The sequence below is a fragment of the Scyliorhinus canicula genome, chromosome 17, assembly GCF_902713615.1.
Source record: "Scyliorhinus canicula chromosome 17, sScyCan1.1, whole genome shotgun sequence".
NCBI lineage: Eukaryota > Metazoa > Chordata > Chondrichthyes > Carcharhiniformes > Scyliorhinidae > Scyliorhinus > Scyliorhinus canicula.
In genome coordinates, this window is record NC_052162.1 from 60,106,661 (window position 1) to 60,112,660 (window position 6,000).

A 6,000-nucleotide genomic window follows, 5' to 3' on the forward strand; every position below is an offset into this window, starting at 1 on the left:
TCCAATGCTTCATCTTCAAGGCCCTTCTCTGCAATAGTTTTAAACTTTGCTGGGACCAAGCAGGACAAATCTTTATACAACTGTTTGTGTTGTACAAAGCGTGATTCTAGTGACTGGACAATGCGATCCATTATTAGGTTAAACACATTTACTCGAAAATCAGCTAGAGAATCTGAGGAATTTCTTGCATCATCAATAAGCTCATCTGCCATTCTTTTCTTCTTCCTCTGCCTCTTAACTGGCAATGCTGTTTCCAACGCATCAATTTCCAATGTTTGATTTTCATCCATATTCATCTGTGAAATCCTGTCATTACATTTATTTACAAATTCCAAAGCCTTGCTGTGAACGTTATCAAATGTTCTTGTCTGTTCCTTCAACTTTGTTGTAGCTGAATCCACCAAACTCCATGCAGTAAAGATATCTAAACCACTTGTCTGTAGATAACTTGATAACGGGGTTGTAGTTTCAAATATATACAAGTAAGTAAATGCTGTCAATATGGTTTCAAACTTTAGAAGACTTTGAAGTAAAACATTTGCTTCATGTTTTGTTTTTGCATCAAACTTTTCTGAATCATGTATCATTTATAAGCATGTCAATAGATTTACGAAAGTACTGGCAGCGGCATCATCAAAACGTCCAAATAAAGTTGTTGCTGCATTGGATTTTCCTGACCATCTGGTCTCACCAATTAGCTTTAATCGTTTCATTTTTTCTTGTCCTAGATGTTTTCCAACAACTTCTATCCATACAGCCATTCTCTTGTATGATGCTTTCACAAAAGTTGCTATATTCTGGAGCAAATTGAAAAAAGAAACTGCAGGCACACAACATTTTGTTGTTTCAGTTATCACCAAATTCAAGACATGGGCATAGCACCATATATGAACATGTTGATCAGCCACATCAGCAATTTTACTTTGTAAACCATTATACTGGCCATGGTAGCTTGCAGCGCCATCTGTGCTATCAGATAAACATTATTGGGGGTCAATTGTAAGATGCTCTAATGTTTCAATCAATAGATCAAAAAGTCCCTGTCCTGTACTATCATTACTTGGCACAACTGAAAGTAGTCGCTGACAGATAATACCTTTAAGCACATACCGAATAATAATGCTAAACTGATCGATGGATGAATTATCTTGTGTTGAATCAACCTGAATAGAATAATATTTTGCTTGAGAAACTTCATGACTAATTCTTTCTTGTATCATATTCTTCATAATTTTGATTAACATGTTTATAGTTGTTTTACTCAGGTATGTAACAAGTCCACCACGGTCTTTACTTTGAGCCTTTCCTTGTTGCTCTAATCGTTTGATTCTTTGTTTAGACTTGTTTTGCACTGCAGAAACGTGAGCTGCCATAATGGGGTCATATTTTGCCATCAACTGCACTGTAGCTAAAAAATTGCCATGATTCAGAACCTCATTATCTAGAGTGTAGGCTGATTCATTACTGTGACCTCGAAAAGGAAGTGCTTGCTTGCCTAACATCTTTATGATGTCTATAATCCTCATGACAATACTTCTCTGCTTCAATACCTCTTCTTTCCTTTTAATTAGTGATGCTGCAAAAAATGTATCTAAGGTGCCATCATTAACCACACTGATATATTGCTGAGCATTTCTGACATGTGTTGTTGTCGATTCATGTAAAGTCAAGCTCTGGCTAATACGCCTGTAGTCACTAAAGCCACGTACAAAGGGTGATGGATTACAAGTGTTGGGAAACTCAAAGGCTAAGCAGTATGAACAATATAAGCATCTATTTTCTTTGTTATATGTTAGCCATTTTCTTGGGACTGAGTCATTCATAATTTTCCTCTCATACAAACGAGCATCAAATGGCAGATCATCAAGTGGCTGAAGTGGATGTTCAGCAAAAAACTGTTTTAGTTTTGCTCGTGGTGGATATTGGAAGATTCCAGTAATTGACCTTTCATTTTCTTGCGTAGGTTCATTTACAGGATGTGCTTCAGAAACCAAGTCATTTATGCTTGAAGGAATATCTGATTCCCTGTCACTAGTTGAAGCTATGTGTTTAGATGTTGCAACTACAGGCAGTACAGATACCGGAACAAGGAAGCCAGAAGAAATATTGGGCCTGGGTTGATTAGTAATGGATGCACTTGTATTTGTCTCTACATTCAAAGTAGCTCTTCTCTGTTCTTGTAACTTGCATGTCATTGCATCATCACCATGAGCATTGTTTCTTGCTTCTTGATTATTTGTTGCAGAACTGGATATTGATGTGGATTGTGCTTGTGGTATTATAAACTCTGTAATAGGCCTGCATCGCTTGGCTGATTCCTTCCTTTCTGCTTCTTTTTGTTCTTTGCGTTTTAGTGACCCAGATTTATGCTTTTTCTTTTCCATCCTGGTAGGGGTAATATTCCTGAAATAAAAACTTAATTAAAAATAGCCCACATTGGGAAAAATGAATATTGATGATTGCAAGAATAACTTGAAGGAACGCCAGATAAACCCCTACTTGATAAAAAATATAAAATAACTTACTTACACTTCAATAGGCTATGTTCATTAGTCAATACTACTGTGGCCTATACAGCTTCAGAAGAGGAGACAATCCATTCTTGACTCTATTTTCCCTTTAATCAATCCTTTGGTCCTCCTTTGTTGAATTCTGAACTGTTCCCAATCCTCAAACCTGTTGTTCTTCTTGGCTGATTTGTTTGGCTTCCTCCTTGGATTGAATATTATCTCTAATTTCCGTTGTAAGCCATGGTTTGGCCACCTTTCCAGTTTTACTTTTGTGCCAGACAGGAATTTGTTTTTTAAATTTAGAGTACCCAATTCATTTTTTCCAATTAAGGGGCAATTTAGCGTGGCCAATCCACCTACCCTGCACATCTTTGGGTTGTGGGGGCGAAACCCACGCAAACATGGGAAGAATGTACAAACTCCACACAGACAGTGACCCAGAGCCGGGATCGAACCTGGGACATCAGCGCTGTGAGGCAGCAGTGCAAAACTGTGCCACCATGCTGCCCTTGTGCCAGACAGGAATAAACAATTGTTGCAGTTCACCCATGCGCTCCTTGAATGTTTGCTATTGCCTATCTCCAGTCATTCCTTTAAGTAATGTTTCCCAATCTATTATAGCCAACTTGCACATCATATCATCATAGTTTCCTTTATTTAGATTCAGGACCCTAGCCTCAGAGTCAACTACGTCAGACATTTTCAAACTCAGGGTCGGTCGCGTTGGGCAGCACGGTAGCATTGTGGATAGCACAAATGCTTCACAGCTCCAGGGTCCCAGGTTCGATTCCGGCTTGGGTCACTGTCTGTGTGGAGTCTGCACATCCTCCCCGTGTGCGCGTGGGTTTCATCCGGGTGCTCCGGTTTCCTCCCACTGTCCAAAGATGTGCAGGTTAGGTGGATTCGCCATGATAAATTGCCCTTAGTGTCCAAAATTGCCCTTAGTGTTGGGTGGGGTTACTGGGTTATGGGGATAGGGTGGAGGTGTTGACCTTGGGTAGGGTGCTCTTTCCAAGAGCCGGTGCAGACTCAATGGGCCGAATGGCCTCCTTCTGCACTGTAAATTGTGTGTGTAAATTGTGTGTGTGCATGCAGGTGTCAGGAAGATCGCGAAGCGATCGGTCGTGGCATTGCCAATTGTGGGAAGTAGTGCCCAATGACTACGATTGGCTTTCAAGAATGCTTGCAGTGCCCCACATGCGAGTCCCGAGCCGGATCTTGCACATGCCTGAGCCTAGCGGGGTAGACAGCCTTCTCCTAGCGTCAGCGCGTTGTCGCAGGATCAAATTTTCTTTTTAATTGAGTTTTCCCGCCAGAATCAGCAGCAGAGAGCAGGTCATGCGCATCATCCACTGATATCACATGCTTTGAGCGCAAAATCACAGAGCAGAGATCCTCACTTTGGTAGCTGCCAGCCAGCAAGCAACTGAAGATGGGTCATTTTGTAATAAAGGAAGAGAGGGCCAGATACATACACAGGCACAGGATCTCACAATTGAATCTGTCAGAAAGAGCTTCTCAGCAGAGTCCACAGCAGGACAAAGCAATGCTGATGTGGGCTATATCCAGAGCTCCATGGGCTCTGGTGAACAAACAATTAGGAAGAAACTGAAATCGGGAACAAAGCAGCATAAAGATGATTTTTTTAGGTGGGTTGTGTTAACTTTGCCAATGCACATCAGGATGCAAAGCCCATGTGTGTTATATGCAGGGAAGTACTGGCAAATGTCAGTTTGAAACCCGTAAAACTTCAAAGACATTTGCAGAAAAAGCATGGCAAGTTCGAGGACAAACCTCTTGATTTTTTTCAAAGGATGCAGTGAGAACTTAATCGTCAGCTGAAGTCCTTAGCAGAAATGTAACAGTGAATGACAGAACAAATGAGATTTCGAGGAACAAGCAGGGTCATCTGTCGCATTAAATGTAAGCACTAATGGTGTGTCAAGAAGATCAGCCCGTGTGTGTCACGAATATCGGCATGGGTCCAAATGGTTGACTGGTTAGTAAAAGTGGGTCCTGGGGAAAAAATGTTTGAAAAACACTGAACTACGTCACTCTCCATCTTGATGAACAGCATTTTTTTTTTCAACCTCTGCGCTTGCCCCATATCGTCGCATAAACTCTGCCCACGTCTCTGTAATGGCAATTATATGAAAATCTTCTATCTCTATTTGTGACTCTAGTTCATCTATCTTGTTCCAGGTGCTTTGTCCATCCAAATAGCCTAGCATTATTCTTTTTGTGGACCATTTTTTGCAAATGCACTATTACCATTAAATCCTCTGTTCCTACTTGTCCTATTTTGCCTTTAACCAAATGTCGAATAATAATAATCTTTATTATTGTCACAAGTTAGCTTACATTAACACTGCAATGAAGTTGGGCAGCACCCAAGAGGAGCTGGTAGAGGGGCTGGGGGCGCCGATAGGGTTAGAGGAGCTAGTCAAGGGGATTGGGCATATGCAGTCGGGGAAGGCGCCGGGGCCAGACGGGTTCCCGGTGGAATTTTACAAAAAATATGCGGATTTGGTGGGCCCTGTGCTGGTACGAGCCTTCAACGAGGCATGGGAGGGGGGGGCTCTGCCCCCAACAATGTCGCAGGCACTGATCTCTCTGATCTTGAAGCGGGACAAGGACCCCGTGCAGTGTGGGTCGTATAGGCCTATCTCGCTCCTGAATGTGGACGCCAAGCTGCTGGCAAAGATCCTGGCTACCAGGATAGAGGATTGTGTGCCAGGGGTGATACACGAGGACCAGACGGGTTTTGTGAAAGGGCGGCAGCTTAATACGAACGTGCGGAGACTGCTAAACGTCATCATGATGCCGGCAGTGGAGGGGGAGGCGGAGATAGTGGTGGCATTGGACGCGGAGAAAGCATTTGATAGGGTGGAGTGGAAGTACCTGTGGGAGACGCTGGAACGGTTTGGATTTGGGGAGGGATTTATTAAATGGGTGAAGCTGCTCTATTCGGCCCCGACGGCAAGTGTAGTGACGAATGGTAGGAGATCGGAGTATTTTGGGCTCCACCGGGGGACCAGACAGGGGTGCCCCTTGTCCCCCCTGCTCTTCGCACTGGCAATTGAACCGTTGGCGATGGCACTGAGGGGCTCGGGGGGTGGAGAGGGCTGACAAGGGGCGGGGAGGAGCACCGAGTATCGCTATACGCGGACAACCTGCTGCTATATGTGGCAGACCCAGAAGGGGGAATGCCGGAGGTGATGGAACTGCTAGCAGAATTCGGGGACTTCTCGGGGTACAAGCTAAACTTGGGCAAGAGTGAGGTATTTGTGATACACCCAGGGGACCAGGAAGAGGGAATCGGGAGACTCCCGTTGAAGAGAGCAGGAAAGAGTTTTAGATATTTAGGGGTGCAGGTGGCAAGGAACTGGGGGACTCTCCACAAGTTGAACTTCTCCAGGCTGGTGGAACAGATGGAGGAAGAATTTAAAAGGTGGGACATGGTGCCGCTGTCGCTGGCGGGCAGAGTGCA